This window comes from Coregonus clupeaformis, unplaced genomic scaffold (assembly GCF_020615455.1).
Source record: "Coregonus clupeaformis isolate EN_2021a unplaced genomic scaffold, ASM2061545v1 scaf0889, whole genome shotgun sequence".
Classification (NCBI taxonomy): Eukaryota; Metazoa; Chordata; class Actinopteri; order Salmoniformes; family Salmonidae; genus Coregonus; species Coregonus clupeaformis.
Window position 1 is genome coordinate 99,392 of NW_025534343.1, and position 27,591 is coordinate 126,982.

Consider the following 27,591-nt stretch of genomic DNA (forward strand, 5'->3'; position numbering starts at 1 on the left):
TTCCCAAGTTCTCTCACGTCACCCCGCTCCTCCGCACACTCCACTGGCTTCCAGTTGAAGCTCGCATCTGCTACAAGACCATGGTGCTTGCCTACGGAGCTGTGAGGGGAACGGCACCTCCGTACCTTCAGGCTCTGATCAGTCCCTACACCCAAACGAGGGCACTGCGTTCATCCACCTCTGGCCTGCTGGCTCCCCTTCCTCTGCGGAAGCACAGTTCCCGCTCAGCCCAGTCAAAGCTATTTGCTGCTCTGGCACCCCAATGGTGGAACAAGCTCCCCCACGACGCCAGGACAGCGGAGTCACTCACCACCTTCCGGAGACACTTGAAACCCCACCTCTTTAAGGAATACCTGGGATAGGATAAAGTAATCCTTCTACCCCCCCTTACCCCACCCCCCAAAAATAAAATAAAAACAATTGTAAAGTGGTTGTCCCACTGGCTATAATAAGGTGAATGCACCAATTTGTAAGTCGCTCTGGATAAGAGCGTCTGCTAAATGACGAAAATGTCAAATGAAAATGTTAAGTGTCAGCGCATGGGACATGTAGCTAGCGTCTGTAGAGACGTTGTGCGAAGTGTGGGGGACCACATGAATATGGCAAGTGTGGGTGGAGGACAAGGCAAGGCGCTGTAACTGCGGCGGGGAACATAGTGCTGCGTTCAGGGGAAGTATAGCACAGAAGCAGGAAGGTACAGAGATATAAGATCACAAACAAGGTAACGTATGCTGAAGCAGCACAGAGAGTTCAAAGTACAGAACCTGGGAGGAAATTAGAGCAGCGGCCTCCAATGGAAGGGGGAGGTGAGGGAGTAGCACAAACTGGGGTCTCCACCAAATATGACCATCAGTGTGCGAAGAAAAAAATTGGTGTCGTTGGTGGTTAAGAGCGTCTGCTAAAGACCAAAAGTAAAGTAAATGTGTTGAACAGGGTTGTGTTCTTGGCGTTCATGTGCAGTTATGAATATGAGTGATCAGGTTAAGAAAAAGTCTGCACTCATAGAATTGATGGAGGCCAAAGATTTCCTGTGAATTACAGAAGAACTGGAGATGTTGAATCAGCCAAGAGGTGATTGGTTGGAACATCCTGTTTAGTTTTTACAGTCCTTCAGTGGAACTCTAGAAGATTAATAGCAGGAGCAGGAGTTTGACATGGATGTAGTCCCAGATGATCCAAGAGACATGGATCAAACCTCAACTGGAGTTTGTGATTCCGGGATTCAGTTCGGTATGGTGTGATACAGTGGAGGGGGTTGTGCTACGTTCGTTAAAGAGGGGACGGAGAACAGAGTATTACAAGAATTGAAAGGTGTGGGAATAGAAATATGTAAGAATAGGGGTAACATTGTAATAGTTAATTTCTATAACCCCTGCAAGCCTCTCATGTTAGCACAGTTAGAAGGGATTAATAGGATGTGTAGGGGGAGGAACGTAATATGGTGGGGTGATTTTAATGCCCATAATCAACTCTGGGGACGTACGCATAAAGATAACAATGGGAGTATAGTTGAAGAATTGATGGATAACAGGGATTAGTGTTAATGATGGGAAAGGGAGGAGAATCGATGTGGAGAAGTATCTGCAGTGGTGGCAGGGAGGAAGAGCCTGGACTTGACATTTCATTTTATATCAGGTGGTCCAGTACCATTTTATATCAGATAGTCCAGTACCATTCATTTTATATCAGATGGTCCAGTACCATTTTATGTCAGATGGTCCAGTACCATTTTATATCAGATGGTCCAGTACCATTTTATGTCAGATGGTCCAGTACCATTTTATGTCAGATGGTCCAGTACCATTTCATTTTATATCAGATGGTCCAGTACCATTTTATATCAGATGGTCCAGTACCATTTTATGTCAGATGGTCCAGTACCATTTTATGTCAGATGGTCCAGTACCATTTTATTTCAGATGGTCCAGTACCATTTTATTTCAGATGGTCCAGTACCATTTTATGTCAGGTGGTCCAGTACCATTTGATATCAGATGGTCCAGTACCATTTCATTTTATGTCAGATGGTCCAGTACCATTTTATATCAGATGGTCCAGTACCATTTTATTTCAGATGGTCCAGTACCATTTTATATCAGATGGTCCAGTACCATTTTATGTCAGATGGTCCAGTACCATTTTATGTCAGATGGTCCAGTACCATTTCATTTTATGTCAGATGGTCCAGTACCATTTAATTTTATATCAGATGGTCCAGTACCATTTTATGTAAGATGGTCCAGTACCATTTCATTTTATGTCAGATGGTCCAGTACCATTTTATGTAAGATGGTCCAGTACCATTTCATTTTATATCAGATGGTCCAGTACCATTTTATATCAGATGGTCCAGTACCATTTTATGTAAGATTGTCCAGTACCATTTCATTTTATATCAGATGGTCCAATACCATTTCATTTTATGTCAGATGGTCCAGTACCATTTTATATCAGATGGTCCAGTACCATTTTATGTCAGATGGTCCAGTACCATTTTATGTCAGATGGTCCAGTACCATTTCATTTTACGTCAGATGGTCCAGTACCATTTTATGTCAGATGGTCCAGTACCATTTTATATCAGATGGTCCAGTACCATTTTATGTCAGATGGTCCAGTACCATTTTATGTCAGATGGTCCAGTACCATTTTATGTCAGATGGTCCAGTACCATTTTATATCAGATGGTCCAGTACCATTTTATGTCAGATGGTCCAGTACCATTTCATTTTATGTCAGATGGTCCAGTACCATTTTATGTCAGATGGTCCAGTACCATTTTATGTCAGATGGTCCAGTACCATTTTATGTCAGATGGTCCAGTACCATTTTATATCAGATGGTCCAGTACCCATTTTATGTCAGATGGTCCAGTACCATTTCATTTTATGTCAGATGGTCCAGTACCATTTTATATCAGATGGTCCAGTACCATTTTTATGTCAGATGGTCCAGTACCATTTTATGTCAGATGGTTCAGTACCATTTCATTTTATGTCAGATGGTCCAGTACCATTTTATGTCAGATGGTCCAGTACCATTTCATTTTTATGTCAGATGGTCCAGTACCATTTTATGTCAGATGGTCCAGTACCATTTCATTTCACGTCAGATGGTCCAGTACTCATTTTATGTCAGATGGTCCAGTACCATTTTATATCAGATGGTCCAGTACCATTTCATTTTATGTCAGATGGTCCAGTACCATTTTATGTCAGATGGTCCAGTACCATTTCATTTCACGTCAGATGGTCCAGTACCATTTTATGTCAGATGGTCCAGTACCATTTTATGTCAGATGGTCCAGTACCATTTCATTTTATGTCAGATGGTCCAGTACCATTTTATGTCAGATGGTCCAGTACCATTTTATGTCAGATGGTCCAGTACCATTTTATGTCAGATGGTTCAGTACCATTTTATATCAGATGGTCCAGTACCATTTCATTTTTATGTCAGATGGTCCAGTACCATTTTATGTCAGATGGTCCAGTACCATTTCATTTTACGTCAGATGGTCCAGTACCATTTCATTTCACGTCAGATGGTCCAGTACCATTTTATATCAGATGGTCCAGTACCATTTTATATCAGATGGTCCAGTACCATTTTATGTCAGATGGTCCAGTACCATTTTATGTCAGATGGTCCAGTACCATTTTATGTCAGATGTCCAGTACCATTTTATGTCAGATGGTCCAGTACCATTTTATGTCAGATGGTCCAGTACCATTTTATATCAGATGGTCCAGTACCATTTTATATCAGATGGTCCAGTACCATTTTATATCAGATGGTCCAGTACCATTTCATTTTATATCAGATGGTCCAGTACCATTTTATATCAGATGGTCCAGTACCATTTTATATCAGATGGTCCAGTACCATTTTATGTCAGATGGTCCAGTACCATTTTATTTCAGATGGTCCAGTACCATTTTATTTCAGATGGTCCAGTACCATTTTATGTCAGATGGTCCAGTACCATTTTATATCAGATGGTCCAGTACCATTTCATTTTATGTCAGGTGGTCCAGTACCATTTTATATCAGATGGTCCAGTACCATTTTATATCAGATGGTCCAGTACCATTTCATTTTATATCAGATGGTCCAGTACCATTTTATGTCAGATGGTCCAGTACCATTTTATGTCAGATGGTCCAGTACCATTTCATTTTATATCAGATGGTCCAGTACCATTTAATTTTATATCAGATGGTCCAGTACCATTTTATGTAAGATGGTCCAGTACCATTTCATTTTATGTCAGATGGTCCAGTACCATTTAATTTTATATCAGATGGTCCAGTACCATTTTATGTAAGATGGTCCAGTACCATTTCATTTTATGTCAGATGGTCCAGTACCATTTTATGTCAGATGGTCCAGTACCATTTCATTTTATATCAGATGGTCCAGTACCATTTTATATCAGATGGTCCAGTACCATTTCATTTTATATCAGATGGTCCAGTACCATTTCATTTTATATCAGATGGTCCAGTACCATTTCATTTTATGTCAGATGGTCCAGTACCATTTTATATCAGATGGTCCAGTACCATTTTATATCAGATGGTCCAGTACCATTTTATATCAGATGGTCCAGTACCATTTCATTTTATATCAGATGGTCCAGTACCATTTTATATCAGATGGTCCAGTACCATTTTATGTCAGATGGTCCAGTACCATTTTATGTCAGATGGTCCAGTACCATTTTATTTCAGATGGTCCAGTACCATTTTATTTCAGATGGTCCAGTACCATTTTATGTCAGGTGGTCCAGTACCATTTGATATCAGATGGTCCAGTACCATTTCATTTTATGTCAGATGGTCCAGTACCATTTTATATCAGATGGTCCAGTACCATTTTATTTCAGATGGTCCAGTACCATTTTTATATCAGATGGTCCAGTACCATTTTATGTCAGATGGTCCAGTACCATTTTATGTCAGATGGTCCAGTACCATTTCATTTTATGTCAGATGGTCCAGTACCATTTCATTTTATATCAGATGGTCCAGTACCATTTTATATCAGATGGTCCAGTACCATTTCATTTTATGTCAGATGGTCCAGTACCATTTCATTTTATATCAGATGGTCCAGTACCATTTCATTTTATGTCAGATGGTCCAGTACCATTTCATTTTATGTCAGATGGTCCAGTACCATTTTATATCAGATGGTCCAGTACCATTTCATTTTATATCAGATGGTCCAGTACCATTTTATATCAGATGGTCCAGTACCATTTTATGTAAGATTGTCCAGTACCATTTCATTTTATATCAGATGGTCCAATACCATTTCATTTTATGTCAGATGGTCCAGTACCATTTTATATCAGATGGTCCAGTACCATTTTATGTCAGATGGTCCAGTACCATTTTATGTCAGATGGTCCAGTACCATTTCATTTTACGTCAGATGGTCCAGTACCATTTTATGTCAGATGGTCCAGTACCATTTTATATCAGATGGTCCAGTACCATTTTATATCAGATGGTCCAGTACCATTTTATGTCAGATGGTCCAGTACCATTTTATATCAGATGGTCCAGTACCATTTTATATCAGATGGTCCAGTACCATTTTATGTCAGATGGTCCAGTACCATTTCATTTTATGTCAGATGGTCCAGTACCATTTTATGTCAGATGGTCCAGTACCATTTTATGTCAGATGGTCCAGTACCATTTTATGTCAGATGGTCCAGTACCATTTTATATCAGATGGTCCAGTACCATTTTATGTCAGATGGTCCAGTACCATTTCATTTTATGTCAGATGGTCCAGTACCATTTTATATCAGATGGTCCAGTACCATTTTATGTCAGATGGTCCAGTACCATTTTATGTCAGATGGTTCAGTACCATTTCATTTTATGTCAGATGGTCCAGTACCATTTTATGTCAGATGGTCCAGTACCATTTCATTTTATGTCAGATGGTCCAGTACCATTTCATTTTATGTCAGATGGTCCAGTACCATTTCATTTCACGTCAGATGGTCCAGTACTATTTTATGTCAGATGGTCCAGTACCATTTTATATCAGATGGTCCAGTACCATTTCATTTTATGTCAGATGGTCCAGTACCATTTTATGTCAGATGGTCCAGTACCATTTCATTTCACGTCAGATGGTCCAGTACCATTTTATGTCAGATGGTCCAGTACCATTTTATGTCAGATGGTCCAGTACCATTTCATTTTATGTCAGATGGTCCAGTACCATTTTATGTCAGATGGTCCAGTACCATTTTATGTCAGATGGTCCAGTACCATTTTATGTCAGATGGTTCAGTACCATTTTATATCAGATGGTCCAGTACCATTTCATTTTATATCAGATGGTCCAGTACCATTTTATATCAGATGGTCCAGTACCATTTCATTTTATGTCAGATGGTCCAGTACCATTTCATTTTATGTCAGATGGTCCAGTACCATTTTATATCAGATGGTCCAGTACCATTTTATATCAGATGGTCCAGTACCATTTTATGTCAGATGGTCCAGTACCATTTTATGTCAGATGGTCCAGTACCATTTTATGTCAGATGGTCCAGTACCATTTCATTTTATGTCAGATGGTCCAGTACCATTTCATTTTATATCAGATGGTCCAGTACCATTTCATTTTATGTCAGATGGTCCAGTACCATTTCGTGTCAGACGGTCCAGAATCATTTCGTGTCAGACGGTCCAGCACTATTTTGCGCCACATACTTCCCATCTCAGCTTCGACATACAGGGAGAGGCATCCTTCTGGCTGGAACAGCCAGGACACTCCAGTCTGGTCCCTCCTGTGGTGGAGCTCTGTATTATTCCTCATGCATTAAAGCCTCCAAGCCACAAGAGGTCGCACTTCCCACATTCTCCACCAATGTAACTACTCGCTAAGCGTGGCTGGTAAGAAGGCATCGAGGAGGAACAATGACAGAAGTCTCACACACAGGGGCACAGCTTAAAGCAGGCTAGGCTGGCATATTTCTTTAAAATAAACGGTTCATAAAGCTGGTTCTCAAACATTAACTGAAAACAAAACACTCTCCCACTCTACTTAACTGAACTGGATCAGCTTGAATTTTTTTACGCCTTTTTTATGATTTTTGTATTGGTTGACATCCCATCATTTAACCCATTCTTTATGTTTGTGTTGTCATATACAGTAAGTCTTTGCATTGATGTTAAACAGTCTGTGTTTGCATCTACAGATAACATAGTCATTTTACTCCTAATGGTCACGGTCTTAAACTCTCATTACTTAAAGGACTGGAGAAAACAATGAACACAACATTGGGACGCAAACCAGGTGCATGTAGGATCTTCCGGGCCTTTCCTAGTCATGGAAGACAACATGCAGCAAAGACCACTCCTGAATTGTGGGTAGGATGTGGTGCTTCAGGGGAGTTGTTGGTGCAGAGGGCCTAGTAGAACACAATGCCTTCAGTAGCCTTCTGGAGGCAGGAACAAAGACAGGCCGCCTCTTGGTTCTCACTGGAAAAGACTGTGTCCTGCACCCTGGTGCATTGGTCAAACACTACGGTACTAAAACCCATAGACAAATGGTTTGAAACAGAGCAATTACACAGAACTCAGGTTACGGTTAGTGTTGAGATTTCATGTTAGACTCACCATTTACCAATCTTCCACAAAGATTGTAACTTAACCCCTTTTAAACTGATACGTACAGCGCCTTCAGAAAGTATTCATACCCCTTGACTTACTCCACATTTGTTGCGTTACAGCCTGAACTCAAAATTGATTTAAATATTATTTTGTTTCTCACTCATCTATACATAATACCCCATTATGACAGAGTGAAAACATGTTTTTAGACAATGTAGCACATTTACTGAAAATGAAATACAGAAATATCTAATTTACCTAAGTATTCACACCCCATGAGCCAATACTTTGTAGAATCACCTTTGGCAGTGATTACAGCTGTGAGTCTTTCTGGGTCAGTCTCTAAGAGCTTTCCGGGTCAGTCTCTAAGAGCTTTCCACACCTGGATTGTGCAGCATTTGTCAATTCTTCTTTAAAAATTCTTCAAGCTTTATCAAAATTGGTTGTTGATCATTGCTAGACAACCATTTTCAGGTCTTGCCATATATTGCCATAGTAGATTTAAGTCAAAACTGTAACTAGGCCACTCAGGAACATTCACTGTCTTCTTAGTAAGCAACTCCAGTGTAGATTTGGCCTTGTGTTTTAGGTTATTGTCCTGCTGAAAGGGGAATTAATCTCCCAGTGTCTGGTGGAAAGCAGACTGAACCAAGTTTTCCTCTGAGATTTTACCTGTGCTTAGCTCTATTCCATATTTATGTATTTTTTACACCCCAGTCCTTAACGATTACAAGCATACCCATAACATGATGCAGCCACCACCATGCTTGAAAATATGGAGAGTGGTACTAGGTAATGTGTTGTTTTGGATTTTCCCCAAACATTACACTTTGTATTCAGGACAAAAAGTGAATTGCTTTGGAAATTTGTTTTGCGGTATTACTTTAGTGCCTTGTTACAAACAAGATGCATGTTTTGGAATATTTTTATTCTGTACAGGCTTCCTTCTTTTCACTCTGTCAGTTAGGTTAGTGTGGTGGAGTAACCACCATGTTGTTGATCCATCCTCTGCTTTCTCCAGCCATTCAACTCTGTACTTCAAACTGGTTCTCTAGCAGATTAGTAAGAATGTCCCACTCCATGTTCAAGAATGGCCTTTCTCTCACTTTTGGTTATTTGAAAATGAAATAATCTACCATAATATAGCCATTTTTAAAACAAGCCATAGAAAGTTGGTTGCAATTTTCAGTTTAGTCCACCAGAAAAGACAGAAAAATACTACAACAAATATTATGGTTAAACTCAAATATAGTCATTGATACAAAAATTATATTTTTGGAAGCAAATGTTTAAAAAAGGTATAATGTTTGTACATTATATAATTTACAAACACTATACCTTTGAATTTTTTTTTTAATCAGAATATATATTTTTCAGAAATTACTATATTTGAGTTTAACCATAATATTTGTTTTCAATATACTGTTAAAAAAAAATATATTATAGGACTGGTGGAGTTATGTCACACATGCAGCTAACAAAAATATATGGAAATGTCTGCTCTATTCAAAATTACAACCAACTAATTGCAGCATTACCACAAAAATGGAAGAGGCAAGTAGAAGGGGGAGAAAGTAAGGAACTTGTCTGTCGGCCCTGCATTAAAGACCAAAATTGGCTAAAGAAAATCGTGATAAATAAAAAAGTATACCCGTTTCATTTAAAGGCCAAAAAGTGCCATATAGATTGCAAAATAGTTGGGCGCTAACTCTGCAAATAGCACTGCTGTGTGATTTAAAAAGTCATAGTCAATTGATCAATTGATCAATAATTTAATAATACTCTTAGCAAAAATGTTTATCTTTAATTTACAATATGTAGAATCTATGGGAATAGAAAGGTTCAGAACTTTTGTGAAACACAGCACAGTTGAAAAATATATAGCATCTAGAAATCAAAACTGGATGGTGTTCAGAGAGAGATGTGAGGGGTTGAGTGGAGCTGAAGGATGGGACTAAAAACAAACAAAAGATTGTAAAATATACTGTATCCATAAAGTGTATATAGTATGTATAAGATGGAAGTAGAAGCCTAAGTGTTGTTGTCCATTAGTTTACTCCAATTAGGGGAGGGATGGTAGGGTAAGGGGAAAATAATAAAGGAACATATATTTGTAAAAATATCATTTATATATATTTACCCAAACATTTGGGGGGATTGAAAATGATGCAGACAATTACATTGATGGAAGCCACAATCTATCTGCAATATTAAAGCTGATCTACCCCCTAAAAAAAATGAAAAAGAAAAATAATAAATAACTGTTTTAAAGTCACCATTAGCCTCATGGTGAAATCCCTGAGCTCTGTATTAGAAAGGACAATTGTATCTTTAAAGTGACTGGGTGTATTGATACACCATCCAAAGTGTAATTAATAACTTCACCATGCTCAAAGGGATATTCAATGTCTGCTTTTTCTTCATCTACCAATAGGAGCCCTTCTTTGCGAGGCATTGGAAAACCTCCCTGGTCTTTGTGTTTAAATCTGTGTTTGAAATTAAATTCACTGCTCGACTGAGGGACCTTACAGATACATGTATGTGTGGGGTACAGAGATGAGATAGTCATAAGAAAAAAAATGTTAAGCACTATTATTGCACACAGAGTGGGTCCTTACAACTTATGGGACTTGTTAAGCACAGTTTTACTCCTGGACGTATTTAGGCCATAACAAAGGGATTGAATACTTATTGACCTTTCCATTTTTTATTAATTTGTAAAAATTTCAAAAAACATAATTCCACTTTGACATTATGGGGTATTGTGTGTAGGCCAGTGACAAAAAATCTCAATTTAATCAATTTAGCATTCAGGCTATAATACAACAAAATGTGGAAAAAGTCAAGGGGTGTGAATACTTTCTGAAGGCACTATAGATTATAATGACAACACACCTAACATCTTAGGCCAATGGGTCTAAATGGCCCAATTCTCATGGTTCCGGTTCCGACCCAAGTTAAGTATTTTTTTATCTACTTTTCTCTCTATGCATATTCTGACCTGGAGGTGTGGCTAACCTGGAGGTGTGGCTACAGATACTCTGTATTATGACCTGGAGGTGTGGCTAACCTGGAGGTGTGGCTACAGATACTCTGTATTCTGACCTGGAGGTGTGGCTAACCTGGAGGTGTGGCTACAGATACTCTGTATTATGACCTGGAGGTGTGGCTAACCTGGAGGTGTGGCTACATATACTCTGTATTATGACCTGGAGGTGTGGCTAACCTGGAGGTGTGGCTACAGATACTCTGTATTATGACCTGGAGGTGTGGCTAACCTGGAGGTGTGGCTACATATACTCTGTATTATGACCTGGAGGTGTGGCTAACCTGGAGGTGTGGCTACAGATACTCTGTATTATGACCTGGAGGTGTGGCTAACCTGGAGGTGTGGCTACAGATACTCTGTATTCTGACCTGGAGGTGTGGCTAACCTGGAGGTGTGGCTACAGATACTCTGTATTATGACCTGGAGGTGTGGCTACAGATACTCTGTATTCTGACCTGGAGGTGTGGCTAACCTGGAGGTGTGGCTACAGATACTCTGTATTATGACCTGGAGGTGTGGCTAACCTGGAGGTGTGGCTACAGATACTCTGTATTATGACCTGGAGGTGTGGCTAACCTGGAGGTGTGGCTACATATACTCTGTATTATGACCTGGAGGTGTGGCTAACCTGGAGGTGTGGCTACAGATACTCTGTATTATGACCTGGAGGTGTGGCTAACCTGGAGGTGTGGCTACAGATACTCTGTATTATGACCTTGCCTTAAGCATGAGAACAGCATGCTATTCACCCTCTATTCGTTTGGGGTGGAGATCGAATAAATGAAGGTGTGACGGAGGTCTACAGATACTCTGTATTCTGACCTTGCCGTAATCTACGCGTAAGGAAACCAGGTCTAGCAAACCCACCGGTTACAAGCAGCTACTTTATTCTCCATTCACTGCACTTTACAACTCGATAAGAGCCAGGTAATGAATAATCCATTTGGAGAAGGGAATTGTAAATATAAATTACACTTGTTTTAGATCTATTTTACCTTATAATCGCTGGAGACAAATGCGAAACCAGTCATTTGGCAGTAAACTTAAGCATATCAACATATCAACTTTCCCAAAGTGAAGTTGATGAAATGCTGTGGCATTACGCAGAATTTAAATTGTACAGCCTTTTAACTTGCAGGGATGGAATGTCTTAATTGTCTGTTTCCTATTTCTATCATGATAAATATTGGCCAGTTTAAACACATATTAAACTGCCAATTTACTGTTAGTTCCCTTCAGTTGGTATAGTCTACATTATCATTCCATTTCATTACATTGTTTCATTTACCTTCATTTGCTTCCTGTGTAAACGCCGTCACGGCCGTGTGGTTGTTGCTGAGGATCGTTAGTAACAGTTGATAATATTAAAAAAAGACGTAGGCTAATTACATCATTATAGTGAGGAGCGCAGACCAAGCGGTAACAGTTTGAGCCCGACGCATGGCGCAGTACTTGGCCGTGCCCTCACGCAGTTCCATGGTCAGCTATTACTATTGTACTCTGTAGGGGTTGGAACCAATCGTTTCGTTCTGAACAGAACCATTTTTTTCTCTCCTTACATTTAAACATTAAACATCAACATTAAATGACTTCACCAATCAGTGCGGACAGAAAAGCTTGCTCTGTGTCGGCGATTTAATCTGTAGAGGAAAGTCGTTAAGAGCAAATTGTATTTTGCCGTAACAGCATTGTTTATCATAATGAAAGACAAACGCACACTGTGCTGCAAGTCACAGTATAGGGCGCCAGATAAAACGGACATTTTGGGGGTGAGGAGAGTGAGAGAGGATGGAGGAGGCTTGCCTTGAAGGGCATCTTGTGATGACATGCATTATCTGAATTAGACCCACAGAATTGTACAGAGGAGTGGCTTATATGAACTTTGTAGTGTCGAGTCAATGTTGCTAATTATTGCTGTTAAACAAAGGAGTCCGCCCATACTGAACTTTGATCATAAGTTTTATTCATATCACAAGATTTCAGCATAAGTTTACGGATGTCATGATCACCCGGAGAGCAGTGTCCTCCAAATTACAATGTCTGCTCTAACCTCTTCTTCGTTTAAACCCAGTATATATAATCTTCCCCAAAATATGGGTGGCTCCCTCTACTGTCCAATCCCCTGTCTACAACACACAGACTTCTCTGTCATATGTGGGGTGTCACACTAAAACAATTCCTCTGACACTAAATAAACATCCTCTCAGGTTCCACTTAAAAACGTTAACAAAGTCATAATCTTAATACACTACAACTTCCAAGTTGGTTTAATGTTGGACCGTGTTGGACCAGAGCAAACTTTACCTAGCAACAAGAGCAGCACTATAATTAAAAACACGTTTTACCTTTTTGTCGGTAAGAAATCCAATGTGAAACATGTTAACTGTTGTATCCTTAACTTGCATTGAAAAAAGTGTATCCGTTCTTTTAAATATCTCCCCTTAATTTCTGAATCATGCTGGTAAAGGCTACAGCAGCCGAGGCTTCAGAGGGGAGGGGCAGGTAACCTACACCCTGGCAGGCAGATGCTGAAATACGTTTCTGAGTGACAGAGTGAGTGACAGAGTGAGTGACAGAGTGAGGGACAGAGTGAGGGACATAGTGAGGGACAGAGTGAGTGACAGAGTGAGTGACAGAGTGAGTGACAGAGTGAGTGACAGAGTGAGGGCCTAGGCGCATTGTTAGGATTTTTGTGGGAACGGAACTTATTGATCACATTTAGTTTCTGGTTCGGGTTCTGTTCCTCAAATAATTTAGTTGTTTTCTGATTTTCTGATCTGTTTCTTTTCTTTTCTGATCTGTTTCTTTTCTGATCTGTTTCTTTTCTGATCTGTTTCTTGAACCGGTTCTTTGCTATTCTCCCTATTCTAATTATATGTACCACTAATCTTCTTCCAACATCACCAGTCCTCAGCAGTCCAATCCCTGTACCTTTTGCAGAATATCAGTCTGTCCCTGATGTTTTTCCTGGATAGAAGTGGCTTCCTCGCTGCCCTTCTTGACACCAGGCCATCCTCCAAAAGTATTTGCCTCACTGTGCATGCAGATGCACTCACACCTGCCTGCTGCCATTCCTGAGCAAGCTCTGCACTGGTGGTGCCTTGATCCCGCAGCTGAATCAACTTTAGGAGACGGTCCTGGCACTTGCTGGACTTTCTTGGGCGCCCTGAAGCCTTCTTCACAACAATTGAACCTCTCTCCTTGAAGTTCTTGATGATCCAATAAATGGTTGATTTAGGTGCAATCTTACTAGCAGCAATATCCTTGCCTGTGAAGCCCTTTTTGTGCAAAGCAATGAAAACGGCACGTGTTTCCTTGCAGGTAACCATGGTTAACAGAGGAAGAACAATGATTTCAAGCACCACCCTCCTTTTAAAGCTTCCAGTCTGTTATTCTAACTCAATCAGCATGACAGAGTGATCTCCAGCCTTGTCCTCGTCAACACTCTCACCTGTGTTAACGAGAGAATGACTGACATGATGTCAGTTGGTCCTTTTGTGGCAGGGCTGAAATGCAGTGGAAATGTTTTTTGGGGATTAAGTTCATTTTCATGGCAAAGAGGGACTTTTCAATTAATTGCAATTCATCTGACCACTCTTCGTAACATTCTGAAGTATATGCAAATTGCCATCATAACTGAGGCAGCAGACTTTGTGAAAATTAATATTTGTGTCATTCTCAAAACGTTTGACCACGACTGTACACATATTTAAAGTATCAACTGATTGTGAAAATGTAGCATTTTCAGCTAGCTATCTGAATGCCTAAGTCACAGCTAGCTATCTGAATGCTCTAAGTCACAGCTAGCTATCTGAATGCCTAAGTCACAGCTAGCTATCTGAATGCCTAAGTCACAGCTAGCTATCTGAATGCCTAAGTCACAGCTAGCTATCTGAATGCCTAAGTCACAGCTAGCTATCTGAATGCCTAAGTCACAGCTAGCTATCTGAATGCCTAAGTCACAGCTAGCTATCTGAATGCCTAAGTCACAGCTAAGCTATCTGAATGCCTAAGTCACAGCTAGCTATCTGAATGTCTAAGTCACAGCTAGCTATCTGAATGCCTAAGTCACAGCTAGCTATCTGAATGCTAAGTCACAGCTAGCTATCTGAATGTCTAAGTCACAGCTAGCTATCTGAATGCTAAGTCACAGCTAGCTATCTGAATGTCTAAGTCACAGCTAGCTATCTGAATGCCTAAGTCACAGCTAGCTATCTGAATGCCTAAGTCACAGCTAGCTATCTGAATGCCTAAGTCACAGCTAGCTATCTGAATGCCTAAGTCACAGCTAGCTATCTGAATGCCTAAGTCACAGCTAGCTATCTGAATGTCTAAGTCACAGCTAGCTATCTGAATGCCTAAGTCACAGCTAGCTATCTGAATGCCTAAGTCACAGCTAGCTATCTGAATGCCTAAGTCACAGCTAGCTATCTGAATGCCTAAGTCACAGCTAGCTATCTGAATGTCTAAGTCACAGCTAGCTATCTGAATGCCTAAGTCACAGCTAGCTATCTGAATGCCTAAGTCACAGCTAGCTATCTGAATGCCTAAGTCACAGCTAGCTATCTGAATGCCTAAGTCACAGCTAGCTATCTGAATGTCTAAGTCACAGCTAGCTATCTGAATGCCTAAGTCACAGCTAGCTATCTGAATGCCTAAGTCACAGCTAGCTATCTGAATGCCTAAGTCACAGCTAGCTATCTGAATGCCTAAGTCACAGCTAGCTATCTGAATGCCTAAGTCACACTACATGAGAGGTCTTTGGCAGGAGGGATGCAGGATACAACGGTGAGAAGGAGGAATGCAACTACAAACACTGGAGGCATGTAGTCATTCACTAAACCCTAAACCTCAACTACATCTCGTAATGAATAATGTGGAAATTGAGCAAGTTGAGGAGACTAAACTGCTTGGAGTAACCCTGGATTGAAGACTGTCATGATCAAAGCATATTGATACAACAGTAGCTAAGATGAGGGAGAAGTCTGTCCGTAATTAAGCGCTGCTCTGCCTTCTTAACAACACTATCAATAAGGCAGGTCCTACAGGCCCTAGTTTTGTCACACCTGGACTATTGCAATTGGCTCAGAACAGGGCAGCACGTCTGGCCCTTCGATGTACACAGAGAGCTAACATGAATAATATGCATGTCAATCTCTCCTGGCTCAAAGTGGAGGAGAGATTGACTTCATCACTACTTGTATTTGTGAGAGGTATTGACATGTTAAATGCACCGAGCTGTCTGTTTGAACTACTGGCACACAGCTCAGACACCCATGAATACCCAACAAGACATGCCACCAGAGGTCTCTTCACAATCCCCAAGTCCAGAACAGACTAAGGGAGGCGCACAGTACTACATAGAGCCATGACTACATGGAACTCCATCCACGTCAAGTAACTAATTCAAGCAGTAAAAGTTGATTAATAAAACAGATAACAATACACCTTATGGAACAGCGGGGACTGTGAAGGAAAACTAGCATAGGCACAGACACATGCATACACACACACCATAACATACGCACTGTACACACACGTACACATGGATTTTGTATTGTAGATATGTGGTAGTAGAGAAGGGGCCTGAGGGCACACAGTGTGTTGTGAAATTTGTAAATGCCTTAAAATTGCCTTAATGTTGCTGGACCCCAGGAAGAGTAGCTGCTGCCTTGGCAGGAACTAATGGTCTAACTATAGTAACACCACTAGGTCTACTAACTACAGCAACACCACTAGGTCTACTAACTACAGCAACACCACTAGGTCTACTAACTACAGCAACACCACGAGGTCTACTAACTACAGCAACACCACTAGGTCTACTAACTACAGCAACACCACGAGGTCTACTAACTACAGCAACACCACTAGGTCTACTAACTACAGCAACACCACTAGGTCTACTAACTACAGCAACACCACTAGGCCTACTAACTACAGCAACACCACTAGGTCTACTAACTACAGCAACACCACTAGGTCTACTAACTACAGCAACACCACTAGGTCTACTAACTACAGCAACACCACGAGGTCTACTAACTACAGCAACACCACTAGGTCTACTAACTACAACAACACCACTAGGTCTACTAACTACAGCAACACCACTAGGTCTACTAACTACAGCAACACCACTAGGTCTACTAACTACAGCAACACCACTAGGTCTACTAACTACAGCAACACCACTAGGTCTACTAACTACAGCAACACCACTAGGTCTACAAACTACAGCAACACCACTAGGTCTACTAACTACAGCAACACCACTAGGTCTACTAACTACAGCAACACCACTAGGTCTACTAACTACAGCAACACCACTAGGTCTACTAACTACAGCAATACCACTAGGTCTACTAACTACAGCAACACCACTAGGTCTACTAACTACAGCAACACCACTAGGTCTACTAACTACAGCAACACCAATAGGTCTACTAACTACAGCAACACCACTAGGTCTACTAACTACAGCAACACCACGAGGTCTACTAACTACAGCAACACCACTAGGTCTACTAACTACAGCAACACCACTAGGTCTACTAACTACAGCAACACCACTAGGTCTACTAACTACAGCAACACCACTAGGTCTACTAACTACAGCAACACCACGAGGTCTACTAACTACAGCAACACCACTAGGTCTACTAACTACAGCAACACCACTAGGTCTACTAACTACAGCAACACCACTAGGTCTACTAACTACAGCAACACCACTAGGTCTACTAACTACAGCAACACCACTAGGTCTACTAACTACAGCAACACCACTAGGTCTACTAACTACAGCAACACCACTAGGTCTACTAACTACAGCAACACCACTAGGTCTACTAACTACAGCAACACCACTAGGTCTACTAACTACAGCAACACCACTAGGTCTACTAACTACAGCAACACCACTAGGTCTACTAACTACAGCAACACCACTAGGTCTACTAACTACAGCAACACCACTAGGTCTACTAACTACAGCAACACCACTAGGTCTACTAACTACAGCAACACCACTAGGTCTACTAACTACAGCAACACCACTAGGTCTACTAACTACAGCAACACCACTAGGTCTACTAACTACAGCAACACCACTAGGTCTACTAACTACAGCAACACCACACTAGGTCTACTAACTACAGCAACACCACTAGGTCTACTAACTACAGCAACACCACTAGGTCTACTAACTACAGCAACACCACTAGGTCTACTAACTACAGCAACACCACTAGGTCTACTAACTACAGCAACACCACTAGGTCTACTAACTACAGCAACACCACTAGGTCTACTAACTACAGCAACACCACTAGGTCTACTAACTACAGCAACACCACTAGGTCTACTAACTACAGCAACACCACTAGGTCTACTAACTACAGCAACACCACTAGGTCTACTAACTACAGCAACACCACTAGGTCTACTAACTACAGCAACACCACTAGGTCTACTAACTACAGCAACACCACTAGGTCTACTAACTACAGCAACACCACTAGGTCTACTAACTACAGCAACACCACTAGGTCTACTAACTACAGCAACACCACTAGGTCTACTAACTACAGCAACACCACTAGGTCTACTAACTACAGCAACACCACTAGGTCTACTAACTACAGCAACACCACTAGGTCTACTAACTACAGCAACACCACTAGGTCTACTAACTACAGCAACACCACTAGGTCTACTAACTACAGCAACACCACTAGGCCTACTAACTACAGCAACACCACTAGGTCTACTAACTACAGCAACACCACTAGGTCTACTAACTACAGCAACACCACTAGGTCTACTAACTACAGCAACACCACTAGGTCTACTAACTACAGCAACACCACTAGGTCTACTAACTACAGCAACACCACGAGGTCTACTAACTACAGCAACACCACTAGGTCTACTAACTACAGCAACACCACTAGGTCTACTAACTACAGCAACACCACTAGGTCTACTAACTACAGCAACACCACTAGGTCTACTAACTACAGCAACACCGCTAGGTCTACTAACTACAGCAACACCACTAGGTCTACTAACTACAGCAACACCACAAGGTCTACTAACTACAGCAACACCACTAGGTCTACTAACTACAGCAACACCACGAGGTCTACTAACTACAGCAACACCACTAGGCTAACTAACTACAGCAACACCACTAGGTCTACTAACTACAGCAACACCACTAGGTCTACTAACTACAGCAACACCACTAGGCTAACTAACTACAGCAACACCACTAGGTCTACTAACTACAGCAACACCACTAGGTCTACTAACTACAGCAACACCACTAGGTCTACTAACTACAGCAACACCACTAGGTCTACTAACTACAGCAACACCACTAGGTCTACTAACTACAGCAACACCACTAGGTACTACTAACTACAGCAACACCACGTCTGACAGGAGAGAAGAGACATATAACAATAGCTTTAGATAACGTAAATAAAGAATAAGGTCGCAGCAAAGGAAGCTGCTACGTAGTATTGGGATGCAGCCCTGGTTTAAGATGTTGCAAAGGAAGCTGCTATGTAGTATTGGGATGCAGCCCTGGTTTAAGATGTAGGAAAGGAAGCTGCTATGTAGTATTGGGATGCAGCCCTGGTTCAAGATGTAGGAAAGGAAGCTGCTATGTAGTATTGGGATGCAGCCCTGGTGTAAGATGTAGGAAAGGAAGCTGCTATGTAGTATTGGGATGCAGCCCTGGTTTAAGATGTAGGAAAGGAAGCTGCTATGTAGTATTGGGATGCAGCCCTGGTTTAAGATGTTGCAAAGGAAGCTGCTATGTAGTATTGGGATGCAGCCCTGGTTTAAGATGTAGGAAAGGAAGCTGCTACGTAGTATTGGGATGCAGCCCTGGTTTAAGATGTAGGAAAGGAAGCTGCTATGTAGTATTGGGATGCAGCCCTGGTTTAAGATGTAGGAAAGGAAGCTGCTATGTAGTATTGGGATGCAGCCCTGGTTTAAGATGTAGGAAAGGAAGCTGCTATGTAGTATTGGGATGCAGCCCTGGTGTAAGAGGTAGGAAAGGAAGCTGCTATGTAGTATTGGGATGCAGCCCTGGTTTAAGATGTAGGAAAGGAAGCTGCTATGTAGTATTGGGATGCAGCCCTGGTTTAAGATGTAGGAAAGGAAGCTGCTATGTAGTATTGGGATGCAGCCCTGGTTTAAGATGTAGGAAAGGAAGCTGCTATGTAGTATTGGGATGCAGCCCATGATGTTTTACTCACAGATGGTATCAGCTCCTGGGGTTTACTGGGACATACTACGGAGGGCCTTGGAGGCTCCCTCAGACACAGTCATTTATAGCAGGACATAAACAGAGAAACGGGGTGAGAGAGAGAGAGTTTATGGATGGATCGACAGACAAAGAGAGGAGATAGCTAAACAAAATAAGATATAGACCAGCCTGGAAGAGAAAGAATGACTGCCTCAGATTTGAAACATTAGAAATATGCAAGGTACAAAGCCTTGCAAAAGTATTCATCCCTCTTGTTTCCGCTCTTTGTTGCATTACCTGTAATTTAAATGGATTTTTATTTGGATTTCATGTCATGGACATAAAAAAATAGTCCAAATTGGTGAAGGGAAATGAAAACAATGAAAAAATAAATAACGGAAAAGTGGTGCTTGCATATGTATTCACCCCCTTTGCTATGAAGCCCCTAAATAAGATCTGGTGCAACCAATTACCTTCAGAAGTCACATAATTAGTTAAATAAAGTCCAATCTAAGTGTCACATGATCTGTCACATGATCTCAGTATATATACACCTGTTCTGAAAGGCCCCAGAGTCTGCAACACCACTAAGCAAGGGGCACCACCAAGCAAGCGGCACCATGAAGACCAAGGAGCTCTCCAAAAATGGTCAGGGACAAAGTTGTGGAGAAATACAGATCAGGGTTAGGTTAGAAAAAAATATACGAAACTTTGAACATCCCATGGAGCACCATTAAATCCATAATAAAAAAATGGAAAGAATATGGCAACACAACAAACCTGCCAAGAGATGGCTGCCCACCAAAACTCACGGACCAGGCAATGAGGGTATTAATCAAAGAGGCAACAAAGAGACCAAAGATAACCCTGAGGAACTGCAAAGCTCCACAGCAGAGATTGGCATATCTGTCCATAGGACCACTTTAAGCCGTACACTCCACAGAACTGGGCTTTACGGAAGAGTGGCAAGAAAAAAGCCATTGCTTAAAGAAACAAATAAGCAAACACGTTTGGTGTTTGCCAAAAGGCATGTGGGAGACTCCCCAAACATATGGAAGAAGGTACTCTGGTCAGATGAGACTAAAATTGAGCTTTTTGGCAAATGCTGTGTCTGGCGCAAACCCAACACCTGTCATCGGCAGGGACTGGGAAACTGGTCAGAATTTAAGGAATGATGGATGGCGATAATTACAGGGAAATTCTCGAGGGAAACCTGTTTCAGTCTTCCTGAGATTTGAGACTGGGATGGAGGTTCACCTTCCAGCAGGACAATGACCCTAAGCATACTGCTAAAGCAACACTTGAGTGGTTGAAGGGGAAACATTTAAATGTCTTGGAATGGCCTAGTCAAAGCCCAGACCTCAATCCAACTGAGAATCTGTGGTATGACTTAAAGATTGCTGTACACCAGCGGAACCCATCCAACTTGAAAGAGCTGGAGCAGTTTTGCCTTGAAGAATGGGCAAAAATCCCAGTGGCTAGATGTGCCAAGCTTATAGAGACATACCCCAAGAGACTTGCAGCTGTAATTGCTTCAAAGTATTGACTTTGGGGGGGTGAATAGTTAATGCACGCTCAAGTTTTCTGTTTTTTTTGTCTTATTTCTTGTTTGTTTCACCCCAAAAAATATTTTGCATCTTCAAAGTGGTAGGCATGTTGTGTAAATCAAATGTTACAAACCCCCCAAAAATCCATTTTAATTCCAGGTTGTAAGGCAACAAAATAGGAAAAATGCCAAGGGGGGTGAATACTTTCGCAAGCCACTGTATTTGATCTAACCCACAACAGTACAGTAGTCACAGCCAGCTAGCTAACATAGCATCCCTCTGTTTGAGCAGGGTGTTTCAGTAGGCTGAACTAGCTAGCTAGCTAACATAGCATCCCTCTGTTTGAGCAGGGTGTTTCAGTAGGCTAAACTAGCCAGCTAGCTAACATAGCATCCCTCTGTTTGAGCAGGGTGTTTCAGTAGGCTAAACTAGCCAGCTAGCTAACATAGCATCCCTCTGTTTGAGCAGGGTGTTTCAGTAGGCTGAACTAGCCAGCTAGCTAACATAGCATCCCTCTGTTTGAGCAGGGTGTTTCAGTAGGCTAAACTAGCCAGCTAGCTAACATAGCATCCCTCTGTTTGAGCAGGGTGTTTCAGTAGGCTGAACTAGCCAGCTAGCTAACATAGCATCCCTCTGTTTGAGCAAGGTGTTTCAGTAGGCTGAACTAGCTAGCTGCTACAACACATGGTCCAAACGTGTTCCATCTTCAGACAACTGGATCTGGAAGAACCTTTTTTACTATGAGTGGCTGGGTTAGAGAGGAGAGGAGGAGAGGAGAGGAGAGGAGAGGAGAGAAGAGGAGAGGAGAGGAGAGGAGAGAAGAGAGAGAGGAGGAGAGGAGAGGAGAGGAGAAGAGAAGAGAAGAGAAGAGAAGAGAAGAGAAGAGAAGAGAAGAGAAGAGAAGAGAAGAGAAGAGAGGAGAGGAGAGGAGAGGAGAGGAGAGGAGAGGAGAGGAGAGGAGAGGAGAGGGAGAGGAGAGGAGAGGAGTGGAGAGGAGAGGAGAGGAGAGGAGAGGAGAGGGGAGAAGAGAAGAGAAGAGAAGAGAAGAGAAGAGAAGAGAAGAGAAGAGAAGAGAAGAGAAGAGAAGAGAAGAGGAGAGGAGAGGAGAGGAGAGGAGAGGAGAGGAGAGGAGAGGAGAGGAAGGAGAGGAGAGGAGAGGAGAAGAGAGGAGAGGAGAGGAGAGGAGAAGAGAGGAGAGGAGAGGAGAGGAGAGGAGAGGAGAGGAGAGGAGAGGAGAGGAGAGGAGAGGAGAGGAGAGGAGAGGAGAGGAGAGGAGAGGAGAATGTGATGTGACTCAGAGACAGAGAGGTACACTAGGTGTTAATAGCAGGAGTGTGAGAGATGGAGCAGGAGTGTGACAATGAGCTCTATAACCCTGGGTCACCCTGGGACACCCTAAGCAGCAGAGGGCCTTGTGGGAACCTTTATTAAGATGAACAATAGTGTTTATGAATTGATACACATAACGACGCCGGATTCTAAAAATTTAGAATTTTTCAATTTAAATTATTATATAAAATTCTTGCTACCAATAGAATGTTATTTATATGGGGGATACAATCTTCCCAGCTCTGCAGATTTTGCTGCGAAGAGACAGAATCATTAGATCATTTGTTTTGGTACTGTCCATTTGTAGCTTGTTTTTGGACACAGGTCCAGGAATGGCTAAAGGATTGCAATATTTACCTGGAGCTAACCCTGCAGATAGCATTACTGGGTGATCTGAAAAGTCATAGTCAATCGATCAATAATATAATAATACTTTTAGCAAAAATGTTTATTTTCAATTTACGATCTGTAGAAACAATGAGAATAGAAAGGTTCAGAACTTTTGTAAAACATCACAGTTGAAAAATACAGTGGGGGAAAAAAGTATTTAGTCAGCCACCAATTGTGCAAGTTCTCCCACTTAAAAAGATGAGAGAGGCCTGTAATTTTCATCATAGGTACACGTTAACTATGACAGACAAAATGAGGAAAAAAAATCCAGAAAATCACATTGTAGGATTTTTAATGAATTTATTTGCAAATTATGGTGGAAAATAAGTATTTGGTCAATAACAAAAGTTTCTCAATACTTTGTTATATACCCTTTGTTGGCAATGACACAGGTCAAATGTTTTCTGTAAGTCTTCACAAGGTTTTCACACACTGTTGCTGGTATTTTGGCCCATTCCTCCATGCATATCTCCTCTAGAGCAGTGATGTTTTGGGGCTGTCGCTGGGCAACACGGACTTTCAACTCCCCTCCAAAGATTTTCTATGGGGTTGAGATCTGGAGACTGGCTAGGCCACTCCAGGACCTTGAAATGCTTCTTACGAAGCCACTCCTTTGTTGCCCGGGCGGTGTGTTTGGGACCATTGTCATGCTGAAAGACCCAGCCACGTTTCATCTTCAATGCCCTTGCTGATGGAAGGAGGTTTTCACTCAAAATCTCACGATACATGGCCCCATTCATTCTTTCCTTTACACGGATCAGTCGTCCTGGTCCCTTTGCAGAAAAACAGCCCCAAAGCATGATGTTTCCACCCCCTTGCTTCACAGTAGGTATGGTGTTCTTTGGATGCAACTCAGCATTCTTTGTCCTCCAAACACGACGAGTTGAGTTTTTACCAAAAAAGTTCTATTTTGGTTTCATCTGACCATATGACATTCTCCCAATCCTCTTCTGGATCATCCAAATGCACTCTAGCAAACTTCAGACGGGCCTGGACATGTACTGGTTTAAGCAGGGGGACACGTCTGGCACTGCAGGATTTGAGTCCCTGGCGGCGTAGTGTGTTACTGATGGTAGGCTTTGTTACTTTGGTCCCAGCTCTCTGCAGGTCATTCACTAGGTCCCCCCGTGTGGTTGTGGGATTTTTGCTCACCGTTCTTGTGATCATTTTGACCCCACGGGGTGAGATCTTGCGTGGAGCCCCAGATCGAGGGAGATTATCAGTGGTCTTGTATGTCTTCCATTTCCTAATAATTGCTCCCACAGTTGATTTCTTCAAACCAAGCTGCTTACCTATTGCAGATTCAGTGTTCCCAGCCTGGTGCAGGTCTACAATTTTGTTTCTGGTGTCCTTTGACAGCTCTTTGGTCTTGGCCATAGTGGAGTTTGGAGTGTGACTGTTTGAGGTTGTGGACAGGTGTATTTTATACTGATAACAAGTTCAAACAGGTGCCATTAATACAGGTAACGAGTGGAGGACAGAGGAGCCTCTTAAAGAAGAAGTTACAGGTCTGTGAGAGCCAGAAATCTTGCTTGTTTGTAGGTGACCAAATTTGGTCACCAGGATGTGGTGTTATATATTTGCGAGAATAAAACCATATGGTGGATTGGAAGTGATGCAGACAATTAGATTGATGGAAGTTACAATCTATCTGAAATATTAAAGATGATCTACTCAACAAAAAAAAGAAAGATTACCAATAATGATAGAACGAGAGAAGCAGCTAAGTATATCCTGAGATTAGGGTGATAAAGGGAGAGTGGTATTAGATAGCTGCCTGGATGGACAGGATGTGGTGTTATATGACTGGTATTAGATAGCTTCCTGAATGGACAGGATGTGGTGTTATATGACTGGTATTAGATAGCTTCCTGGATGGACAGGATGTGGTGTTATATGACTGGTATTAGATAGCTTCCTGGATGGACAGGATGTGGTGTTATATGACTGGTATTAGATAGCTTCCTGGATGGACAGGATGTGGTGTTATATGACTGGTATTAGATAGCTTCCTGGATGGACAGGATGTGGTGTTATATGACTGGTATTAGATAGCTTCCTGGATGGACAGGATGTGGTGTTATATGACTGGTATTAGATAGCTTCCTGGATGGACAGGATGTGGTGTTATATGACTGGTATTAGATAGCTTCCTGGATGGACAGGATGTGGTGTTATATGACTGGTATTAGATAGCTTCCTGGATGGACAGGATGTGGTGTTATATGACTGGTATTAGATTTCTTCCTGGATGGACAGGATGTGGTGTTATATGACTGGTATTAGATAGCTTCCTGGATGGACAGGATGTGGTGTTATATGACTGTTATTAGATAGGTTCCTGGATGGACAGGATGTGGTTGGTGGAGCTGGACTTCATTTGAATCTGAAGAGAGACATGTTTGACTAATTTAACCTTTATTTCAACAGGTTTGTGTAGTTGAGATTGAAGTAGGCTACATGTTGTTCAAGAGAGGTTTTCAATAGAAGCCTCCAGTCCTTCAGATGACCTCCAGAGACTCCAGAGACTCCAGTCCTTCAGATGACCTCCAGAGGCTCCAGAGACTCCAGTCCTTCAGATGACCTCCAGAGCCTCCAGAGACTCCAGTTCTTCAGATGACCTCCAGAGTCTCCAGTCCTTCAGATGACCTCCAGAGCCTCCAGTCCTTCAGATGACCTCCAGAGCCTCCAGAGACTCCAGTCCTTCAGATTACCTCCAGAGCCTCCAGAGACTCCAGTCCTTCAGATTACCTCCAGAGCCTCCAGAGACTCCAGTCCTTCAGATTACCTCCAGAGCCTCCAGTCCTTCAGATGACCTCCAGAGCCTCCAGTCCTTCAGATGACCTCCAGAGCCTCCAGAGACTCCAGTCCTTCAGATGACCTCTGGGAGCCTCCAGAGCCTCCAGTCCTTCAGATGACCTCCAGAGCCTCCAGTCCTTCAGATGACCTCCAGAGCCTCCAGTCCTTCAGATGACCTCCAGAGACTCCAGTACGTTGTTGTTTCCTAACCATCCAAGACCCCCCACAGGCTGCTAACTTGGCCCTTATCTTAAATAGTTCACTTCTGTGTTGGGAGGCATTGGATCAGCGTTCTCGTTGCGTCTCCTGTTAGTACCTTTTATGAAGGGAAGCTAATGATCCATCATGTATGACATACCTGGGAGTGTGTAAACTAGAATTTTTTATTACCATAACGTTTTTGTATGTTCTCTATAGTTTGGCCACTTGGAGGCCACTTGGGTGCATTTGGGCAAACTGGTGAGGGACACCTGGGTGACTTCATACTAAATATGATGTAGCTCCCTCATTCCTGAATGTAACAGTCTGAAACTTCGCACACACACTGCTGCCCTGTAGACAACATCTCAATTACCTCCGTAAATTACGTATGTTTTTTTTGTTTGTATTATCTTTTACCAGATCTATTGTGTTATGTTCTCCTGCATTAATTTCACATCTCCACAAACTTCAAAGTGTTTCCTTTCAATTAATATCAATAATATGCATATCCATGCTTCAGGTCCTGAGCTACAGGCAGTTAGATTTGGCCTTGTCATTTTAGGTGGAAATTGAGATGAAGGGTCCGATCCACCTAGCCCTTCATGGTCTTCATTTGTCCCCAATAAGCCACATGGCAGCATAGTTTGCCATGTACAGAGTTTATCTTCATCATTTTCTAAGTAAGAGCTTTGTCGTATTCAGACATTGTGTGGTTTGAAACACCAAAATAAAAGGTAGATATTTTACCCGTCGAAAAGCATTAACCTCAGCCTGGGCGGCTGCCACAAATCCTAGAAGCAGAAGGACCTTCATTATGTTGACCAATCCCCATCCTTTATAATGACTAAATCAAATCAAACGTTAAATGCACTTTAAATAAAGCCAGACTAAGTCAGTGGCACAAAAAGTACATCTCCTTAAAATGTTGATATTTGGTTGCGTTGACAACCAAATACGATTCAATATGACTTTTGTTACATAGCAAATAGGCTAGCTGACAAACTAATGTAACGGTATTTATTCAACCTTACAGTGAGTAACACATTAACGGCACCATTTTGAGGTTACTTCTTTTGTAATCATCGAAAGCGTGCATGTTCAAGGTAGCATGCAGAGGTCCCAGGTCAGTGGTGATCTTCATAATAATAATCTGTGCAGAATCTCCAACAGCATTAATCACTTGAACTATATACTTTCAATGTAATCTCAACTCTTATCCAGGTCATTTGGTTGTGCTATTAGATGAAGCACAGCGGATAACACATTAAGTTGTTATATAAATACAACGTATCTGACATTGTATTCACCTTTGAACTTGGTTGTGCTTTTAAATGGTTGAACGTGCAGTGATAACACATTTAGATAACA